Here is a 23,839-nt window from a genome sequence, read left to right on the forward strand (position 1 = left end):
ATATAGCACTTTTCTAACATCCTAAATTACGTTATTGTGCTATGAAATGCCACTATACGCCTGCAGAATACATGATACAGCCCCTGTAATTAAAGCATGAATGGCTTTTCCCTTAAGGTACATCTTTATTCAGTGAATGCATTTGTATTTTGTCTGGTTTTATTTGATATTGGTCTCCAAAACCAGACTATTAACAAGTCAATGAAAAGTTACATAAGACGAGAGCTCTTATGATTTGATTGGGTACATCAGGGATTATAAAGGAAGTTATTTGTTCAAATTGTAAAGCCATCATCAGTGCCAAACGAGTATAATGAAGTTATGTTGAAATAAAAAAAATAGGCTACATAACCTTTAGAATGTATACACATACATGTATACTTCTGTATGTTTATGGACTACATAGAGAAGAACTATTTGAAAATGACTGAAATCCTTTCAAAACCTCAAAACAGAAGCGTGTGTGGAGACGTGTGTGGAGACGTGTGTGGAGACGTGTGTGGAGACGTGTGCTCGTGCCGTCCGAGGATTCCTTACACGTCTCTGTGAGGCATCAAGGCGAGCTACCAAAGTGGCAGCATTTGATGCCTGGGATGTGAAGGAGGGGCGGTGTGTTCACACATGATGTAAAGAGGCTTTCAGCGAACACAATGTTATATATAGCATCGAGCTCCGCTTGGAGGTCAACACACAGGGTGTCTTTGAAATGTAATTATGTGGCAATTGGTGAGGTGTGGATGCCGATGTGGCAATTTATTGTTGGTTCAGACTATCACGCACACACACATTTCAAGGCCTTTGTGTAGACCAGGGTAAACGAATGATGGTGACAAGGGCTTGTGATAGTGACTGCATGGCTCAGTGCAAGGAGAGGCCAGTGGAAATATCCTGTGCCTGACTGATCTCCATGTTGACGTCGTCCATCTGATTTGAAATGAATAGCATGGACTTTAAACTCAAGTTTTGATACTTTACAGCTGATTATTTAATGTGAAAAAAGATGTTTTGGGGTAAAATACTTCTGGACTTGTGGAGGAAATTTAACAGATAAAGCGAGTTTTCGCAGCTGTTTGTCTGGTAGACTTGATGAATCTGAAGCTACGGCTGATGGGGAGTTGCTGCATTAGTTTCATTTTCAGCTGGTGCCGTTTGTGTTAACTGAGCCAAATTTTTTGATAAAATGTTCCCTTCCTCGCCTGTGGTGGCGCTGCACCAAGAACCACTGAAGGAAACAACATAAAAACATCTGAAGAAGATACTGAGCACAACTTCCTTCTTCACAAAATGTAAACTTAAATGGAGTCACATCGAATTTGAACAGGATTTCTCCTTTGTCTTTAGCAAAGACAACAAGCCAATTCCTTTGGTTGTACTTACCCAGAATGCTCTGCTCTATAGTCTGCTCCCTGCTTTTAGAGCGGTCTCTAGATTTGCCTGGCGTTCACATATGCATTCGAACCGCACCGCACCAGTTCACTTCACCTGAAACAAGAAATAAGTTGGTAGGTGGACAAGTGGTTGCTTTTTTGGCCCACATCAGAGTTGTGTTACGCATTCACACTTCCTCTAAACAAACCAGACTTTCTCTGCAAACGAACCAGAGTTTGATTAAAGTGAACTAAACAGGGCTGGTGTGAATTCACCCTAAAAACTCCAAAACACCTGTTTAACGTTGAACTTGCATAACTGTGCAGGATGCCATACTGTACAAGGACCAATCAGCACACTGAACAGACACTAGCCTAGCTCAAACTGATACCTCCTGGGAGAGATTAGGTTTAGCTCATTTCAGTAATCTCATGTCGGAGCCACCAGCCAGTAGAGAAATGGAGATAAATATGTTTGCAATTCCTGTTAAAAAGTGACTCCAACAGGCCTGCCCTGTCAAATAACCACCATTCCTGTCTCACCACGTTGTAAATATTGTTTCTATATTGTAATTTCCAGGAGTTACCAAACACTTGTTTGTGGATGTGGTTTGCTGCTGACGTGTTGGTTGTTAAATGTAAACCTGCATGTAGAGAACAGAGTGAACTCCATCTGAGTGTTTGTTTTCTCTCCACTGCCATCGCTGCTGTAAGGCATGTCTCTGTCTGCTCCTCTTTGCCTCAGATCCAGGAACTCTTACGGTTTCTGATTACCCCCATTGAAACTTAGCGGTGGCAGTATAACACGTTGAATAATCAATCATCAGCACAGCCCTTGTACATTCCAGAATGCATGTATCCATATAGCGCGTTTCCAAGGACTACATCATTTTTTGCTGACAAATGATAAAAAAAAAAAAAAAGGAGCACGGGGTTTGTATGCAATAGCCTATAAATATTTAAGAACCAGAGTATTATTACAAGGCTTGATTTTACAGTGAGCTTTGGCTTTAATTGTTGTGACTTGGAGGGATTCAGAATCTGGTGCTTGGGCACTGACTCAGGTTAGAGAGGCACATTTCTCCTCCATATATTTTGTTTTTATGATCTCAGACTTTCTGCCTCTGCCTCTTAAAAGAAATAAAGCCATGCCATTTCCTCAAATGGAATATTTTTAGTCGAACTGCCTGTACAAAATATTCCAGATTTAATTTGATGAGAGTCGTACATGACTGGTGCAGAAGCAGTGAATGTCAATTAAATGAGAGAGAGGTTTGCAGGTTGTAAAATGTAGAACAAAGCGGTACTGAATCGGCTTTTTGTTTCAGGTCGTATTGTTCGTAAAATCTCCCGACTTTGGAATTGTGGTGTTTCCATTAAGGACGAAACGCAGCTAAAAATCACACGTTCATTAGTTTTTGCTCGTTGCTGCATCATGGTCCTCCAACCACTTCCTGTTGTCTTCTTTGTAGTTTGCGAGCAGCATCCAGTTGTTGTCATGTGATTTGTGTGATGCGGAAAAAGTGTTTCTTTTGGTATGGCCAAGGAAAACACATACACTTCATCACGGAGGCAAAACTTTTTATCAAAAAAGAAACAACAGTTTTTTGTTTGTTTGTTTGTTTGTTTGTTTGTTTGTTTAAATTGGCGAGTTTTTAAGTGAATTAATTTCGGAATGTCTAATTGTGCGATCATATGCCCAGTGAAAACGCAGCTATTGTCTAAATATGAAGGATGAACCAACAGAGTGTGAAGTAAAGGCTGTGGATACTTCGGTAAATGTAATTTCCTGCTTTTCTATATGTAGTAAATTTGGGAATATCACAAAAATGTCCTTCTTGTCATAACGGAGCATTTCTGTGTAGAATTGTGAGTGCAATTATTAGTTAATAAGGCTGTAAATAAAACATGGGGGGGAAGCGAGGTGAAAACTTTAATGCACTGTAAGTTAGCATCTTGACTTATTTATTTCTAATAGATGGTTTATTGTGGTGCTTTTAGTTTTTCTGTGATATTTGAAGTCTCTTTATGAAGTTTTAATGAACCCTGGAGTTTGTTTTTGTGTGTGTGTGTGTCTCAGTAATTTATTTTTTCAATATTATTAATGTCTGCTTTCATTGTGTGACAGGATGGTGCTGACTCTATTCTGGAAAAAGTTTGGATGTGTTGATATGAAAGTGAAGAAATGAAAGATTTCTGTGGAATATTAAGTCCTGTGATGTCTTTAGGGAGAGAGAGAGTGTGTGTGTGTGCGTGCGTGTGTGTGTGTGTGTGTGTGTGTGTCTTGTTTGATATTCTTCTGGTCGAAAAAGTGTTAAAAGAAGTGTTACCTATAGCTTTAACTACTATAGGTGTCCATTAAACTTTTATCTCTCCCACTGTAAACACTTTTCTTTTGCTATAGTTCAAATCATTTCATTGCAGGGGAAGCTAAGTGCTGTCTAGTGAGACATAATCATAAGTCTGATTAATGGAGTCAGTGATATGAAGAGGGTTCTGATTATTTGTCCTCTATGAGGGTTTTCTGTGTGGTTTCAGTTCACCGATTGTGTCGCTCCCAGACGATACAGAATTTTCCTTTTGTCTTGGATATTTTTTAGCTGGTGGATGAAAAAAAAAAAATCCCTCTGACATTCATTATAGATTCTTCATTAACTCATCGGATGCCATGGTCGCCTCAGACATATTGATTTCTGTTTTAGCTGTCACTAAAGAGCACAAAAAGGTGAAGCTTTCCAAGCTTTAAAAAAAAACCTTAATCGGTTGTCCTTTTTTTAAAAAAAGATGCCATCTCACCACAGTTTCTTAAAGGTGACAGCGTCCTCTGTGGCTGAAGTTTGTAAGCCGTCAAGGTGGGAACAGTTTTTTTTCTGCCTTCAGCCTTGTGTATAAATACATCGCTCTGTGAAGACTGTCAGGTTTTTGTAAAATGTTTTCACACTTTTTAGGACGTTAGCAGATTTCTGAAATCAATGCATAATCATTAGAATTATGCATTGATTGTAGTAGAAAAAAACTTAAACTGGTCAGTCTCAGACTGGTGCAGCCTGATTTTCTGGCAACCTCAGGGCAGCTCTGGCTATAATGGAGTGGCTAACAACCATCAGTGTGTGAATGTGAGCATGAATGACTCAATGCAGAGTTTTCTTGACTCCAAAACGGATCCTGAATTGCTTTTGTGAGTTTCCAAATTACTTTTACGAATAATTTTTGTGAGATCCTAAATTATGTTTGGGAAATCTTGAATCATGCGTAAGAGATCCTGAACTGCTTTTGCGAGACCCAAATTACATTTTTTGAGATCCTGCGAGATCCTGAATTAGGTGTTTAAGATCACACAACATGTTTGATATGTAGTTAAGGTCCATTCCTTGGGTATATGAAGCAACCACAGCTTCATAAGCTAGACCTGGTGGTTATGTCTTCCATAATCATAGTGGAGATTTATTGATTTTTACCTCAAGATTGCCCTGAACCATAAAGACATTAAATCAGTGCTAGACAGGAGACTAAGTTTTCATATAGAGATCTGAACACAGTTGATTGCGCACAGGGAAACGGTCAATGCTAATCCTAGTTGGCAGTTTCAGCTGAATACATGCATAACAGACTGCAGTTCTCTCAACAGCTTAGCAGGTGTTAGGTCAGGCTGCATTGCATTTTGGCATCGATGTGTTTCCGCTTCAGCCTAACGGCAAAAAGTTGGGGAAAAAAATCACATCGTAAGCTAATTTCTGTGTGGTAAACCGGTGCTCTCTCCTGGCAACACAGGGGAAATGCAGCCACTGCGGCGGGTCAGACATCACCTGAGCGGTGTGGGGCATTAGCAGAAAACTCAAATTCTAAGTAGCTGTAGAAAATGTTTCCGCCAAGCTGCAAAATACACTAGCTCCTTATTCAAAACTCATCTCACAGTCGATGTGTAGCTAAATTCATTCTGAACATTTTGTTTCTTCATTTTGGCTCCTGTTGGCTCCTTAGTCATGGCCTCAGCAAAAGAAAAAAAAAAGTTAGACTGAAGTTATCGTGTTCCAGCATTTTCTCTCTCTCTCTTTGAATATTTATACAGATTCACCTCAACACTTGGCTGGCTGTAAAACATTATTCTGGCAAAGTGGCAAAAAGGCAGCTGCCGTGTTAGAGCTGATCGTGGCATGCATACAATAAGGCAGGTGCCTCTAAAAAAACATTCACACATTTTATGGATAGCAAACAAGAGCATCATGAGAAATTAGATCAATATCTACTTTGTATATCTTTGGTATTGTTACAAACAGGTGGATGTATAGTGGTTAAAAAAAAAGTCTTTGATAAAATGCCCCGGTTTTATCACATAGGAAACGAAACCATAGTATATAATTTTCAAACTTTCCCCACCTTTGATGTCACGTTTCATCTCCAGTTGTGAATAAATGTTTAAGGAGAGTTTAGCTATGCTAACAGCTATGGTAGCTGTTAGCATAGCTACCATAGCTATGCTAACAGTGATAGTTAGCATAGCTATGGTAGCTATGCTAACTGCTGTCATAGTTAGCATAGCTACCAATGACAGCAGATAAACGGTTTCTTGTAATGATAAGTTGTTTCTCCACCATTAGCACATTTAGCAGTGAGTGAATGAGGGTAATTGGCAGTGCTAAGAGCATCCTACTAGTTCTGATTGGTTGTTTTGGTCAGAACGGTGCATTACTTTAACCAGTAATAGTTCAGGAAGGAGATGGAGGAGATTGATTGTTTTCACAGATTATCTGTCTCAAAACAAAATGCTACGACATCGTGACAGCTTTAACAAATATGGAAAAAACATATATTTTATTAAAGTTATATACTGTAGCTTGAATAAAATGCAACTACATACCATTTTTGAGAAGTCTGGATTGCTTTATGTGTAGTTGCACTTTGCTTTTGACTGTTGCTCATGGGGCGAGATATTTCAGTAATCTAAAACTAATAGAAAAAATTTAAGCAACCTACTTGCATACTGGATGTGGACTGTTGGATGTTAATTTCATGAGCAGTAAATGTTGTGCTAATTATTAGTATTGAACCAAAGAAAGCAAGGCAGTTGCAAGCCTTTAAAATTATGACCCTTTCAAAAAGACTCAAAGAATTGTAACAGCAGCTGCAAGGGGGGGCCCAATCTAATTTTTTGTCAGGGGGCCCACGATTCCTGGCGGCACCCCTGAGATTCTTGCCAGGCTGTTTGGAGTTTGTCTTCCAACCCTGGTGAAAATTTCAGACCTTATCGGGAATACGAAACACAAACATCAAGTGTAGAATGGAGAAGGCAACCAGGATTTATTAGAAATTCACGCAGCCCAAAATGCACACCGCTCTCACCAAAATACCTGCAACGAACATCCAAGAGAAAACCCTACAAAGTTATCATTTCTTTATCGGTGATATCGGCAAACCTGTTTTTTTTGTGTGTGTGTGTGTGTGTGTGTGTGCGTGTGTGTGTCGCAAAGACGTCTCCAGGAAATGCCAATTACGGTTATTACATTGTCAACGGCCTCGGATGCAATTAAATTTTCACGAAAGATTCTCAATCATAATTTTTTTATTTTATTTTATTTTAATATAAATTCAGAACATATTAACCGTCTGACAACCCAATCTCCTTAAGGCATTCAGTTAATTGACAATCCTCTTGTGTTGTCGTAAGCAAATTAGATTGTGGGTTATTGACGTTGCAAACCGGGATTCTGTTATTGACAGAAAATGGCAAAATGTTACTTAATTTTTTTCTTCCCAGTATTGCTTTGTTTTTCTACCATTTAGATCCAAAACTTAAAAGAAAAACACACACACACACACACACACACACACACATTACCCTAATGGAATGAATTAATTTATTTGGTGGTTTTTAGCCGCCTTCCTTTTTTTGTGGCGTTGTACAGTTGAGTACACAGTTGTAACTTGTACACAGAGGCCACAAAGCTGCTCCTTAAGGGAAGGCATGACATTAGTTTGTTCACAAAGGAGACGGCATACAGAGATCGATGACTAAAACACAGTGATTACTCACCCTGTTTAAAGCTGCCCTTCCAGTCACCCATGACAAACGCAGTGAGTGTCAACTTTGTTGGACAGCAGTGATTGACAAACACATCAGCGCTTGAACTCGTGTCCCAGAAAAACGGAACGCAACGACGCAGACGTCAGAGCCAGGACCTGCGTCTTTTCAAACCCTTACCTTTAAAATTAACTGCAAAGATAAAGACATATTCTGTTGCAGTTTGCGGCACCCCTTCGATAAATGCTGCCTCCAGCTTCACAGGTATGTAATTTCATCTCAAAACCGGCAGAGTATCGCTCGGTGTATAACCTCACCAGTTGACTGCCTGAAATGTTTTTATTGACAGAAGAAACTCGATCCCTTCCATCTACCTCGCAGTCAATGTCAAGCAGCTTATTGAATGCTGACAGTTGGCCTGATTCCTGGAAGAGCAGCTCCTTGTGAACAAAAGGGCTTCCTGACACTAGTTTCTGATTTAAAACGGGATCGCTTCAAAGGCTCTTCTTAATCTGTTTTCTGAAACATCTGCCTTCTTTTTTTTTTTTTTGAGATTCAGCTAAGGACTTATGGAGCTTCAAATGCCGTTGTGTGGAGATTAAACAGAAATACGATGTTAATCAGAACAAAATGTACACATGCTGTCAGCTTGCCGGCATGTCTCCTCTGAGTTGTGGAGATATTTATCAAGGTATGCCAAGGTTTTAAAATGGCCTCGCTGTGCTTGAGATTTAGAATGCTTTTAATTGGACCAGGAAGAAAGCGTGTGAGTCATTTTTTTTTTTTTTTTTGCTAAACATGCGGTGCTGTATAAAGAGCAGACAAGCAACAAGTTATCCCAGATCATGGTCCAGTTTTCACAGACTCACTTATTTGTGGACTTTTCTGGGGAACATATCTCCGATTCATTTGCAGAAAAGTTGCAGATCTTTTTTTTTTTTTATAGAGCATATTTAAAATATTTGAAAAAAAAAATGCAGCTTGGAAAGCTGAGATACTTGGAAGCAGTGCTACTTAGCACGCTATTGGTTGATGATTTAAAAGCAACCAGTTCTTGGCGCTGATTGGCTCTACTCCCAAACAGCAGAGATAAGGGAGGCTTCAGATGTTAGCTTCTGTGGGTTGCGCCAAGATGGTTTCCACTTATACTTAGTGTTTGAACTATTAAAATAAGGATTTTTAAGTGTCCCAAGAGGCCTCAAGTATTTGCAGATATAATCTGTTTGCGGGTGGCTGTCGTCCCTGACCCCGGGGTTCACTGTAAATGTAACGGCTGTTACATTTAATTTAAATCTAGAACAATTGTTTCAGCTTACATTAGTATTTCTGTAGCAGTTGGAATATATTACAATATATTTAATATTTTAATTGCATAATTTTAAGTGGGACTCAATGAAAGTTTTTTTAATGAATTAATAGCAAAATCTGTAAATCACATCTTAATCAAAAATTGTATATCCACAAAACAAGCAACACTTTTATTTCAAACACCCCTTTTGCTGCTACAATATTGAGAACATAGAGATATGAGCTCAACCATAAAATATTTCTTGTTTTTAGGCTGTTATTTATTTCATTCAACCATCAGATCAGAGCAAAATGTTATTCTATTCAGATTTTAAGTGTTTCAGGATCTTTTGATCATTTGTGGAACTTTTTTAGAAATGTGGACTGTGGACGCTGACATTAGCGTTGGGGACCTCTAAGCTGCTGCTACATGATTAGCATTGAGATACTATATTGAACTTAAATGGCTGCACTGATAGGCTAACTCCTTTTAGCACAACTTGAATACAACCAGTCTTTCCAGCTTCCTATCCAATTGTTTTTTTAAAACAAAAATTAACTCCAAGTGGGCTTAGAGAAGCAGCTTTATCGTCCATCACTGTTTGCGGATGTCACTTGTGCATCAGATTTACGACTGTACCAGAAACACGCAAATACAAAGGTTCCAGCTGGGAAAATGTAATTAAATTTCATTAAATATTCATCAAAATTAATCCATTAAAGTCTCATCTAGAAATGGGATGGTATGTAATCAACTTCAGTACTACATTCAGAAACACTGAACCACTACAGTTGGGTTTACTTGAAAGCATACATCACTGTTATTTCTAGTAATAGTATGAAACGTTCATAATAAACACACTAGGGAAGTGTTTCAGTGTGCCGACTCGTCCTTATCCATGAAGTTGACACGATGAGGTTACACTGATGAGCAGATGTTAATTTATGAAGTCGGCATTCTTGGAAGAGCAAGTTGTGGGATCACACAGCTGGGTTTATTAATGTCTTAAAGAAAATCAAATGTGCAGCAAAATGTGATGATCCGATGATGATGATGATGCATCTTCAACACAGCTGATGGAGAGAGAGATGGAAGTGGGAAAAAATAAAATCTTTACGTAATTACCGCTAACTTCCAGAGAGAGGCTTATCGAAGGGCACTTGGCAAAGCATGGCTGTGGTTCATCGCAGCTGGTGGAGGAGGGAGAGGACGGGCTTTGACTACCGGGAGAAAGAGCCGGGCGAGCCAGTGAAAGCCGCAGAGGAGAGGTTGCAGGAATGCAAACGGAACTAGCTTTAAGGGATTCAACACATGGGCGAATGATGTGCAAAGGGCAAGGGAAGGAGGAGGGTAGCGGGTTTCAGAATCCGACTTTTTAACGCTTGCCAATACGGAGGGAGAGGAGGATGGAAGAGTGGATGGATGGATGCTGGCAGGGGGAGCAAATGGAAACGGATTTGATGCAGCAGAGTGTGTGTGTGTGTGTGGGTGGGTGGGTGTGGGGTAGAGGAGTAGGAAATGTTATCCCATTGTCCTTCCTTTGATAATCTGCTGTATACAGTATTGCACTTACACATATGATGTTCCAATAACCTGCTTGCCTTGAAAACAATATTCCATAGATGAAAGCCATTCGATGCCACAACAAGCCGCATACAGAAAGCAGTGAAACATGTAATGATGTAGCGGTTTCACGAAGAATACCGTTTTTTTTTTTTTTTAATAATTTTATTAATAGGAGCCAGGTTTTGATATATTTTTTAAATATATATTTAGAAGTCTGTTCTGATTCACTATTGATGTTTTTTTTTTCTGCGTCTGAGTCAATCACAAGAGCAAGGTTTAATAAAACGGAGCGACTGCTTAAGTGATCAAAGCAGAATGAGAATCTTTGTTGGCGCTCGGCGGCAATGAGACGGACAGTCAATGCTAATTTCAATAACTCTTTAATTATCGGTGTCAGGCCTCCTTTGGATCACTTTTATGCTGCGTGAGCAAGAAAGACACCGCGGAGAGAGGAGGCGGATAGCCAGTGGGATACAGTAGAGTTTCTCCACTCTAAAATATTAATGGAATATGAATGACGGGCGATACTCGGATGTTGCTCCAGATGAGATGAAGCGGGAGTGAAAACGGTAATAGCGATGTCTCTTCTGTAATATTGATGCAGAGGATTTGGATGTAAAAGAAATCAGGGATGGAATTGGGAAAAGGGAGGCTGAAGGTCATAACTTGAAAATGTTCAAGTGTTTCTGGAACTTTTATACGTTTTGTTCCGTTACGACCTCGACCATCAGTGGATTCTGTTAGAATTTTAAGTGATAGACCGACACGATGTGATGTGGAATTGTGAAGTGAAAAGAAAGTAATGCAAGATTTTGAAATATTTTGGACAATAAAAAAATGATTAATGCTCTGATTCCCTAAAATAAAATCCATTTAGACTAAATTCCTTCACTTAACCAGAGACCACCTGAACCCGTATAGTTCTGTGCTTTATCTGAGATGCTCTACTCACAAAAATCAGGGATTTTTGGCTTGAACCTTAAATTCACTATAACCTTTACAGGTTGTGACCTTCTCTCAACGTTTGAATGGACATGTCCAGCTTTTAAGTGTTTTAGTACTTTTTAAACAACTTGCTGTTCTCTAACAACTTCCTTAACAGCAAAACTCACAACTAGGTGTTTGATCCTAGAATCAACCAAACCAGTAAATTCCAGGTTCAATCAGAATTCGCATTTAAACAGTCCTCATCATTTAAACAGTCCTTATCATTTAAACAGTACTTATCATGCTGTCCACATTTTGACATCATGAGACCAAGACGACACCTAGCAACTCATCAGCAGTACCTCACCATTGCGTGACTTCAAACAGAATGTTGTCAGACAGAAGGAAAATGGCCACTGAGCTTAGAGTTTCAGAGATACAGAGAGACTGGAAGAGTCAAAGAAAAGCGTAGAAGTGGACGTCTTTTTTGCCACATCCCACACTGATGACATCTTCATTGTGAACAATGCCCTACAGAACAGGATGATGAATGCTGCTCAATTCCTGGCACCTTTAAGGGAAGTGAGAGGCAACTAAGCGTAATGTCAGACCATTTGAAACCATTTCCATCAGCGTGTTCTGTGCGCCTTATGATCTACAAGGGTACCTGACCACATCACCGGGCACAGGTGTCATCATCCTGTAAGGGCCAGGGAGGACATATGGGAGCCTGGGGACATCAGTGCTGTTCTCTAGTGAAAGTTGATTCATGTTGGGGTGCTTTGGTGGTGCAGGGGTTAAGCACAAACCCCATATGGAGGCCTTAGTCCTCTACGCGGCTGTCACAGGTTCAAATCCCAGCCTAGTGACTATTGCTGCATGTCTTCCTCCTTCTCTCTTTACCCACTTTACTGTCAATTCACTATCAAATAAAGGCCACTAGAGCCAATAAAACCTTTAAAAAAGTTGATTCATAAACAGAAATGATGGCTTCCAGCTACACTATGTCGGAGATATCAAGGAGCGTGCTATGCATCAGCCTCTGTTGCCATCAAAAACTTTGGTAGTGGTGATGTTACAGTGGGATCAGGTGTGTCTAGTTAATAAAGAACTGCCCTACACTTTGTGAACTGTACAGTGACAACCTTATACTACCAGAATGTCACCATTTATCCAGTCATTGTGCCACTGTGTGAACAATAGAGGCCTAATTTCATCTTCATGGACGGCGATGCTCTGGGTCAATGAGGTTGCATAATTGGGGAACGCCTGTTGGAGGCTGGGGTACCTTGAATGGAGTGGTCTGCACTTTCTACAGACTTAAATCTCGTAGAAAACCAATGAGACTGGCTCATGACTCTGGACCCCAGAACCTCAATGACCTGACTTCTGTCGTTCAAAGAGACAATAAGTCAAACATCACGAGACATTGTTGCCTCAAGGGCACATGACACATTCTTGAGACATTAGCAAATCTACTCTGTGGGTAGAGTAGTTGTCTTGCGATCAGAAGGTTGTAGGTTCAATTCCAGCTTCCTCCTGCCACATGTCAATGTGCCCCTGGGCAAGGCACTTAAACCCAAATTGCCTACCGATCTTCGTATCGGTGTATAAATGTGTGAGCGTTTGTGAGTGCGAATGGGTGAATGTGACTGTAATGTAAAGCGCTTTGAGTGGTCAAAAATGACTGGATAAAGTGCCATGTAAGTTCAGTCCATTTACCTTTAGCCATTGTTGTTGGCTTTTGTTTCAATACAGTGTTTGAGATGATGAAATAAACATTGTATGCTTTTACTTAAATCCTCTATTTTCTTGATGCGTACAATATTCTATTGTAAACTTGTTACAATAAATTCCACCCAAAAGCCAAACATCCTTTGTTTTTGTAAGTAGTAAAAACTTTCTGAAACAAACTACATCAACTATCACTGCACAACACACATTATGGGTATGCATGCATCATACACATAATATGACCACAGTATCATGCTGTGGGGAAGGATTTCTTTAGACCGTACAGGAGAATGAACCTTGTCGAGGTTCATTGTCCAGTAAGACAACAACCAAAAAACATAGACCCAGAGCTTCAACAACATAATTTAGATGAAAAGATATTATTGTGTTAGACTGGCTCAGGTACAGTCCAGAACATAATCCTACTGAGAACCTGTTACAATACTTTACAGACATTGTCCAATCTTATTAAGCTTGAGTTATTTTGTGAAAAAAAGAACAGTTAAAATCTGGAAATCTGGTGGAGACAAAATCCAAAAGATCAACAGTGATAACCGCATCGAGAGGTGGTGTGACAATGTGTTCAGTAAAGACGGTACAATGCAAATGCATTAAATTTTATTTATGAAGGAATCTGAAAAGCCTGTAGAATTACCCTATCACTTTATAATTATACTCTACTTTGAGTTTATCACAAAACAAAATCAGAATAAAATTGAAAAATAAAAGTCCACTAGAAGTGAATACTTCACGTCTTTTCCCTGTGTCATCCACAGTCATTGTATTATTGATGTCTTCCTTTCTAACACATGCCGGAGGCTGAGACTTTGTGAAATAACTTATTTAAATGCTCTGTTTTGATCCCGCTGTGTCCTTAGCTTCCCCCCTTTAGTCTCTTCCTCCATTCAAGTGAACAAAAAAAAAAAGTTCAGGGATTCCCATTTGCTCCGTTCTCTCAGTGAAAAGAACATGCTGGCATGCTGTGGAAGTAGCAGATGCTTCCTGCCCTGTGAGAGGACCTCAGACAATGGCTGCCAGCCTGCTGTTTGTAGGATAGTTGGGATGCAAAACATTCTCTAAGAATTTTTGGTGGCAGTCCAAGGGCATGAAAACACGCTTTGGTTTTGTCTCTAGTAAAATATCACTCCCCATATACAAAGAGTCACATATGGATATCATGACAAACGACCAATCAGTGACCTAGTTTCTCTGAATTTTTAAGATGTCCTGAAAAATATCACGTTGAACCCCAAAAAATAGTGAAAAGCTATAGCCACAACAAACTTAATTAAAATAAATTGTAAGATATTTTATCCTAAAGAGTTTTTAAAGAGTCCTTTAAAAACACGAAGCGCCATGATGGAAGTGAGGGATGGGAGTGTCAAACTGAGAGACTACGATTGTTTTTCTAAATTTTCTGCCAGTACAGCCATGGCGTCTACTTGTTCCAGTGAAGCTAATTGGTCTGTGGAAATAACTCAGCTAGTTGGAGGTCCTATGCGGTATTTACAAATGTTGGAAATAGCTAGCTTAGAAACTAACACAAACTTTCTCCCTCCTGATTTTGCTGATTTGATTAAATCACTAACTTTGCCTGAATTCTCATGACATGATTTATACCTCTATGTTGTAAATAGCGATTCCCTGTAAATCAGAGCAGATGTAACCAGTGTTTTTTTTTCATACAACTTACTAATCTTACTTATTTATAAAGTATATATTTTTTATTATTTAACCAGGTAAAACCCCAGTGAGATCTAGATCTCATTTTCTAGAGGGATCAAAGAAATAATCTTATCTTGATTTAACGTTAAGCATTGTCCGCTACAAGTCCCACCTGGAACATCAGTCCTTACGACTGACGGCTGCCATCCATCGTCGTTGGATGGCATTGTAAACCTTTTTTTTCATTAAAAGGTTTACAATGAAATTACAATGACACACTTGGTTTGTATCCTTGTCTGTTTGTACAACCGACCATGCAGCACCTTATGACCATTACTACGGTAACTGTTTCCATTATGAATGTGCGCAAAGCCTTGTCAATATTCTGTTAATGTCAAAAACAGAATTTTGTCAAACACAAGTAAATTTGTTCATGCAGTGTCTTTAAAAGAGGAACAAGAGAAATCTTTCTTGCTGCAGAACATACAAAACCAGACGGAATAATTATCCCAAAAAGCAATACATGAACAAAAAGGAACAATTAAAATAGCAAAAAGAACAAACCAGAACCAACAGAGCTACTCCAACATGCTGCCACGAGGAACAGTTTTAGAGTTGGGTTTTTTTTAAGCTACATTGTGTTACCTTTACTCCACTTTCATGCACTTCAAAATCCTAGCATACGGTTCTCCACGTAGGGAGGTGATGGTCTTCTCTTTAAGCGATGACTGGAAGGGTCACAGTCCTCCCCCCCGTGGAGCTGAACAGACTGCATCTTTTAAGTTCTTCATGCAAGGTTACCTAACACGGCCACGGGCAACACTTCAGACATCTACACAGTAAGGAGTTGTGACACTGACATGCGAGTCAAAGTGCACTCCTCACCCTTCTCCTGTTTTGACAGGATTGATGAGGATGCCGACCTATTTTTGGGGGGTGGAGAATAATCAGAGTAAGGATCTATATGGAGGAAAAACCAGGCAACCAAAAAACAAAAAAAAGTCTGTTTTGCAGATTTCAGTCAGACAATTAAATTAATCAATCTTGCAGAATACCAAGAAGCCCAGGGAATCAAACACCCACATAGTCAGCCAAAGACGGGCCGATCCGTTGAAGCATTTTTGCGTATGTGGTTTCACTGAAGCAGCAATAGTTCTCAGAGCCTGCAGATATTCAGAGGGGGCGACATAACGAGTGAGACAGAGAGGGCCCGATGTCTAATTAACTTAGTGCCTTCGGATACTGCGCGTCCTTAAATTCAAAGCAAATGATGACCACTGGCGATTGGGGGTGGGGGGAGCGAGGGAAGGGAATGCAGAGGAAGAGGGTGTTGTGGCATTGAAGAAAGTGGTTGTTTTTCTATAACTGTGTGAGAGAAGAATAACCTCCATCACTTCCTGTAACTGTTTGCAGTCACTAAGAGAAAGACAGCAACTCTACCAATGTTGAAAGGAAACACCTGATGGCTATTTGTTCATGTTCTGAGACATTATTCCCCTCTCTCTGACCCCCCGTCGAACTTCCACCTGGGACCGTATCGACTCGCACCATGTTTGGCATCTTGTAGAACTGCAGAAGTCCCTCAGCGCGAGTTTGGAAAGCAATCCGAGATGCTGAATCCAGACAGGAAGGGGACGCAGAGGCAGAAGCAGAGGGAGGCACCATATCCGAGTCTTTAATTAGACGAGGCATGGAGCGCTGTCTGCGTGTATCGCGCAGGCTAGGCCCAAAGGGAGGAGCAGAAAGGGAAAGTCACTTTCAAGCTTGGCTAACATAATGGTGGGCACCCGTGGGGACCGCGCAGAGGGTGTGGGGGGGAAGGGGGGTAGACACTGCGCTTTTTACGTCTCTTGTATTTCTGCATCTGCGAGTGTGTGCTTATCTCCACAAAAAAGAAAAAAAAGTTTCTCATTGCTCAACCTGTTTCAAGGCTCACTCCAGACGATGAGGTTAATGTGTGAGTTTTTGCTATTATCTTTCTCAGCCGCAGCGAAAACACACAACAAAAACTATTTTTAAAAAAAGAGCCTCTTGCTAAGCCTGGTGTCATATCAGTCTTGTGTGGCTAAGCAGGCTGTTCAGTCAGTTGTGAAATTGAAATGCAGCCTTGGTTATTAGACAAACAGCCTATCACCCATACTGCTAGTTCACTGTCAATAGCCACTGTAGCGTCAACTAACAACACAACTCATTTGTAGATTAAAAGAGAAGTGTGTGTGTGTGTGTGTGTGTGTGTGTGTGTGTGTGTGTGTGTGTGTGTGTGTGTGCTGCCTGTGTGCTTTTAGGAGGATGAGCTCCGGCGCAGGTTCACAGGCTTGTATTTGGGAGCGCCAGCGTTTAGGTGTCATCAGTGTATACATCACTGAGACTACATTAGTGTGACATATTAATCCTTAGCAGCGGTGCAAATAAGAACATGACTTCTATTTGAATGTTCCATTTAAATCCATTTACCCAAAGCCATAGCTATATCAGGATGAGCCCACAGTACAGGGGATAAATAAGATATGCATTTAATGTGGTTGTATGCTATGAACTCTGGGCATTCAGTCAAAAGTACACCACTGCCAAGACAAGGAGGAATAGTTTTGGCAGTAGCTGTATTTGAGAAATGTATATATGTTTTTATTGTTTGTTGATTCAGATTGGACTAAGACTTGGACTCACTTCTGTATGTTCTTACATACTTTGGCATTTGGCATCCATCCTCAGCTGGTGTCCACGCGGACTCCAGCTGAGATTTCAACCGATTGCATACATTTCTCATGACAAATTTCCCATAGTGGGAGTGGATACCAGTAAGGTTTATGAATAAGTGCAGCATAGAGCAGCAGTCACGCTGCGCGATCTTGTGACTGGTTGCGCCGACTTGCAACATCATCAGCTCGGTGTTGGATACGAACCCGTTCGCTGAGCAGGTTCCACTGGAACACCGAGTACGTGTTTATGGCCGTATTGCATCTTTCTCAGACATGTATGGTGGACGTCCATTCCGAGTCTGCCTCGAGTACACGTGGACCTCCACAAAATGAGTATGTGGGGGGTTTTAGTTCCACAGCCGATAAAGTATAACCCTGACATTTCATGGTATTTAATTTGGGATTATTGATATATTTAAATTGCTCCTTTTTTCAAGGATGAAATGGGTGATACAACACACACCTAGAATGAATTTCAAAATGGCAGTATTGTGTATTTTGTACCCACATTGTGTCCTTTTGTAGTACAGTCAAGTAACTATGTTAACCTCACTTCTAAAAGTATATGTATCAAATATAACTTAAAAGAAATTTGACTTTGCAATTTAACATCTTGAAGTTGGCCCTCTGTCTCTTCAAAACCTCCTGTTCTACCTGAAACTCCGCCTTCAGGAAGTCATCACAGCATCACTCCTCTATTAACCCTTTAACAACCATTTTTACCAGTGTTGCACTGAGGAGTAGCTCAGCAGATATACACCTCCACCACATGTTTGCTAATTGCTACTGGCTAGTCTGAAGGAGCTGAAAGGCGGATCTAGGTCAAACCAGGCATTTTGCACAGCTGAATGGTTGCCATGGGAGATTAAAGGATTTCTCAAACATGCATGAAAGAATCAAAGCAACACCCCAAGTATATTTTTGATGAGGGAATAACATGATGCAAAGCTCAAAAAAGTTGATTTTTACCCCTTTTAGAAACAGTAACTGTTTGCATGAGTTTGATTTCATTTGGAATCTTTTCTTTTCTCTGACCATAAAACTTACCTGCTCTCACTTCGGTTTTCCAACAGTTACCACTCGTTGGCAGGCTGAAGCCTTTTGAAGGTTGGGTCTGGGATATATGGTTAAAACTTTGACACAGTTGAGTCTTACAGCAGGACAGTAATCCCAAACACAGGTCAAATGTAAGAAACGATAAATTCTTCCAAAGAAAGTAGTCAAATATCAAACAAATTATTTAGAGTCTTAGAAATATTCTGGAAATTATTTGCTGTATATAAAGAAACAGAGTAAATGCATTATGAAAAGGTCAAAGTTATAGTGTATTCCATCACCATTGTGACTGTATATCAACTTCTGACAGAAAGCAGAACATATTATTGTCTAACTCGTACTGTCCATTCCATGTGGATCTGGATGTTGTTGTACTGGGTGTCTCTTTTACCTAAGTTACATCTAGTTGTATTGCTCATATAATAAGCCCCACTGGTCTAATTCTGCAGCATTTTGAAATGATTACTCTGGTCTAATAACGTTGAAAACCGCTTCAGGCTCATCTGATGCGCCTGAGTGTGTGTGCAGTTGAGAGTCAAAACCTTCACACACACAAACTGACGTTGCGCGTTCGTCAACAGTGACTACCCCAGCGAGCTAAAAACGGAAATCTTAGCTGTTGCGTAAATGAGAAAACACTTTTCCACAGATTAGAGAACGCTGACGTTTCCCAAGGTTGATTTTCTACCTTGGAACATTGTCATGTTTGCACAAGTTGGTTTCTAATCCCTTTTTAACAACGTCTTTCTCTGCGTAGAGGACAAGTCACTGTCTGATTTAGGAAGAAGTTAGGGCAGGCATGTAGTGTTACAGTATGGCACTTCTTATTCTGTAATGCCCTTATGCTTTTTCTTTAAATTTAGACAGCAGTTCATTGATGTGCTTGACTTGAAAATACGTTTTTATTTTTATGTTAAAAAAAAAACATCTTCAAGCATATTTTTACATTAAAATCGTAGCAGCAGGAGTTCATTTGTCAACCATCTGATTGCGCAGGCCGTGATATATGGAAGCACGCATTGACACAGCCCTGAGCTGCCTCTGCCTGAGCTGTATGAATTACCAACGTAGAACTATGGAGACTGAAACTGGGACATGGTTTTGTGCTGATTTAGCAGGAGTACTGTTAGAACCGGGCCACTGACTCTGCAGCACGTACGGCTCTACCTTCACATTTGTTCAAATGAACTCGCCTCGTAACTTGGAGAGCAGGTTCATCTTCTCCTTGGTTTCTTTTTTTTTTTTTTTCTTTAAAGACAGTGTTGCACTTTTACTAAAATTAAATTGCACATGATTAGCAAGCTTTTCAATAAAAAATATATAATTTTTAGCTGGATTGGATCTGTGTTTGTAATGAATACAAGCTAAAAAGACAAAAACACTTTTTCATGATTTGTTTTTCTATCGCAAAATCCAGCGGTATTGTTGTACGTCAAACTAATTTTGCTCAGCCCTGTCTTTAAGTAAATGCTATGGAAATTAAAGTGAGATGATCAGTTTGTACAGAGGGATTCTTCTCGTCCATCTCTTTTGGAGGAAAGATTGGTAGCCATATGGTGTGTTTTCTTTGAATTCGGAACCCCGGATTCTCCTCATTCCCAGTTGGAAATAAACAACAAGAACGCTCCAAAAAGTTGTAATTCCAACTAGAAAACTCTGAGCAACTCCGGAATCACTGCATGCACACAGAGAGTAGTAAAAGCTGCCACGATGAACTTTTAGCTTAGCACTACTACTGATTAATCTCATCACCCATAGTAATGCAAAACAGCTATTAAAGACGATTCTTTTTTGTTTGAATGCAGGAAATCAAGAAAACTATATCATATGGAGGCCCAAACTAATCAAGTAACATTGTTGCCTTCAGTTATTGTAAAAAAAAAATATTGTACATATCACATATGACTTGAAAGAAATTTGACTTTGTAATTTAATTTGGGCCTCCCTCACTTTAAAAACTGCTCTTTCTGAAACTCCGCCTTCAGAAAACCATCACAACATCACTTCTCTTCGCCAGATGTTTGCTAATTGCTGCTGGCTAGTCTGAAGGAACTGAGTGGGGGAGAGGTGACGGAGGGCCTCTCTGAGAGGTGGAAGCTTGGAAAATGCAGCTCTGAGGTGGAGCTCCGTCTTCGAAGGCGGAGCTAGGCCCACCAAGGTGTATTGCACAGCTGAATGGTTGCCAGAAATGGAGAATAAAGGATTTCTCAAACATGACTGAAAGAATCATAGAATCACTCCAGGAATGTTTTTGATGAGGGAATAACTTTATAACATAAAGTAAAGCTCAAAAACGTTGATTTTACATAATACTAAACTGTGATTGTTCTGCGAGTTTTCTCCCACGTTGCTGTCTGATGATCTGAATGATGCATTAGGTTCGTTAATACATTATTCTGGATTAGTCCTTTTCTTGACTTTTGGCTCTACGGTGTAATAGATCACTACAGATCAGCCTCTGGGGAAATCTTGACACTTTGTGATTTAGCCACAGACTAGCGACATCATGTGAAGTGTTTCCCTATGTTGTCGCAAAATAACGTCACACAACATCAAGCCTGTTTGCGGCTGGAAGGAGTTCAGTTTTGTGGAGTTAAATGTTTGTCAGTTTGGAACCAATATATTCTGCTTACTGTCATATTGAACTTAGCTTTCATTGTCAGCTCACAGTGTTTATTTTATACTACATGCCAGGATTTGGAAATTAAAATGACTTGGCGAAAGTTTAAAAAAAGAAAAAGAAAAGCATGTTTGTGTTTTGAAGCAGATTGAAATTTCCTCTCTCTGCTTTATCCACCGTTTGATGAGTCCCAGTTTATCTGGAAAATGGACAAAACATGGTGCCGACAGGGGAAGAAAGAAAAACTAAAAAAAAAAACACATACAATCATTCATTTAATGTCTTTCATATTTCATCACGAGACCTCGTTAAGACCTCGTGTAAATCTTGATGAGCTGTTTCCTCTAAAAAAAAATAGTAATATTATAAGTCAAAGCCTTTTTTTTGGCCTCAATTTGTGAACAGAGAGAAGCCAAAATGTTATCTACTCTTCTATAATCTAATACTGGGAAGCAGTTATCTCTGCCGCTCAATGCTTCTATCTCTCTGCCTGCCATATGGGCTGATTCATGTCTCTGCATTTATCACTGACAAGCCTCCAGAGGGAAAGGTTAGCATTTAGCTAAAGGCTTTCCAATACATCAGTGGAGAAAATCTCATTTAAGTTCTCGGGTTCTGTTTGTTGTCTAGTCTTTAAACTCTGCAAGTTAATAATTTTAACAATTACTTTTAAATGTCACGTGGAATATTGATCAGGTAACAAAATAAAGGAAAGAAGAAAACAAAAATGATCCTGTGCATGTGTAGATTTTATCAGCAGGGTTCTGTCTTTTTTTACATATGGGTGGGAAATTTAAGCAAATTCCGATTTATCCTTCTGTCTTTCAAATTGACTTGAGGGAAGCAACATGTAGAGCCATCTTTATAAGCAGGCACTTTTTTTAAACTGCTGCTGTTCTCATTTAAATATTCAGAAAAGGGACTTACCAATAGATAGAGCCTCAGGCAATTTGTCAAGGAGTCTTGTTCAGATAAAAGGATGAGCATAAAACATCACCAGGCGCCCTTCCAAATACACCCCACATTGTTTTCATTCTTTGCCTGTTTCATCAGCTAATTAGTGATTCAGCGATCAGCGTGCGACTGGAAAGTCATTTCGTAAAAATGACTTGTATGTATATTTGGTATATTGCACAAAGCTGTTTTGTCATTGCCACTTTTTGGACTCATACCAACACGGTCAAAGTTGGCATGTATGTCTCTCAGGTCGAAACTGTTGTTTTTGTAATAAGTACTTGCGTTGGTAATATTGCTACTTTGCTGTTTTTCACATGTATTATGGAGTGTTCCAGAAGAGTCAATGTAATGAAAAAAGCGCAATAACAAAAGCCACAATTTGACGACAAACATCACAACTCAACAACAAAAGATATGAGAACCACACTGGGATTTATTCTAAAACTGAAGCTATGCTAGCAAGGTTAGCTAAACTTCCGTTTTACTATCACTTCTGTTGTAGCCTTTTGCCTTTACATTGTGACTGTGATTTTTGCGTCGTTACTTTTGTTGTTGTGGCTTTTTGCTGCTGTGTTTCGGTTTTTTGCTGTTGTTTAGCTTTTGTGGTTGTGTTGTGACTTTGTTACGTTAATGCTTTTGCATTTTGTTGACCCTTCTAGGCCACCATCACCATAGTATCACCTCTAAGCTTTTATCTCCATCAAAATAGCTTCTCTGCTGTATTTATAGCTACATAAAAAAAAGCAACAAAAAGCCTTTATGCGTCTCGTGTCAGCCATATTTGAATGTTTGCCAGTTGACATGCCGTCTCTGTTGCTTCCTCTTCTGCTCCCATATTCTCATAATTATGGTAATGCATCAGCCCAAGCTCTTAATTAAGCCTGCAGGAATGAGTAATGCAAGGTTGCTAGCTGCTTCTTCCCAGGTGCTTCCTTAAAAATAAAAAGTTGCTAAAAGGGTCTAAAAAGGTGCTAAATGTTGTGAGTAAACATTTATATGGCACAGAAACATAAACAGACTTAAACGACTGCTGAGCAGGTGTCGATTCGACGTGTTCATGCATAAGAAGGAAAGGAGCAACTTGGACTTTTTTTTTCATTTTTCAATGTTTATTAAATCCCTCAACAATGAAACGTATAGTGATATCAATATTGACAATATCAGCACTGTAAAGAATACAACATTAGGTAATTATACAGAGAAGGACTTAGCTTTTAACATTTTCTCCCCTGAACCTCTCCCAATCCTCCCATACTCCCCCTCTCAACCAGTCAGAGCTAAAGCAAAGGAAATTGAAAAATAAATAAAAAATAAATAAAAATATGTACACACACATTGTATCTATTTATTTTGGACCCTTGTTATTTGAATCTCTCCTCTCTAGTTTTAAGAATGATTCCCATATACTCTGATATGCCACCAACTGGCCATTTATTTTGTGAATGAGTGTTTCATAAGAGGCGGTCTCTAAAATTGCTGTATACCATTCTGTATAGGTAGGGATATTTTGGCCCTTCCAGTGTCTTAATATGACTCGTCTTGCTGTGGTGAGTGCTATTTTTAACCATTGTGTTTTTTCAGTCTGTATTTGAACCTTGTAGTCTAAATAATTAAGGAGTCCCAAAGTTGGTGTCAGGAGTAAGTTTGAATTAAGGATGCTGTTGATTTTTCCCATAACCTTCTGCCAATAAGAAGTTAGAATCGGACACGTGATGAACATATGAAGTAAGTTTCCTGGAGTTTGTTTACATCGCCAGCAAATATCAGAGTTACTTATCTTAGCTCTAAATAGTTTGACTGGTGTCCAATACAAACGATTCAGAATTTTGAACTGTATCAATTTGGAGCGCGCATCTCTCATGGGATTCAACATTTTTTTTACAATTGTACCCCTCTGCTCCTCTGTGAACTTTTTGTTTAGTTCTGATTCCCATACTTTCT

General features: G+C 39.6%; 1 protein-coding gene and 1 long non-coding RNA gene across 8 annotated transcripts in view; both read left to right on the forward strand.

Moving 5' to 3' along the window:
* The window catches only part of nrxn2b (neurexin 2b), a 703,630-nt gene that overhangs the window by 184,474 nt on the left and 495,317 nt on the right, over nt 1-23,839 (forward strand). The gene's annotated exons all lie outside the window — the stretch shown is intronic.
* Nucleotides 13,438-23,839, forward strand: part of LOC107836676 (uncharacterized) — a 15,740-nt gene continuing 5,338 nt past the window's right edge. Inside the window, exon 1 of the long non-coding RNA XR_001662618.1 lies at nt 13,438-13,448. This is a non-coding gene — a long non-coding RNA (uncharacterized LOC107836676). The remainder of the gene's footprint in view (nt 13,449-23,839) is intronic.

This window comes from Poecilia formosa, unplaced genomic scaffold (assembly GCF_000485575.1).
Source record: "Poecilia formosa unplaced genomic scaffold, Poecilia_formosa-5.1.2 Scaffold73, whole genome shotgun sequence".
NCBI classification, from domain to species: Eukaryota; Metazoa; Chordata; class Actinopteri; order Cyprinodontiformes; family Poeciliidae; genus Poecilia; species Poecilia formosa.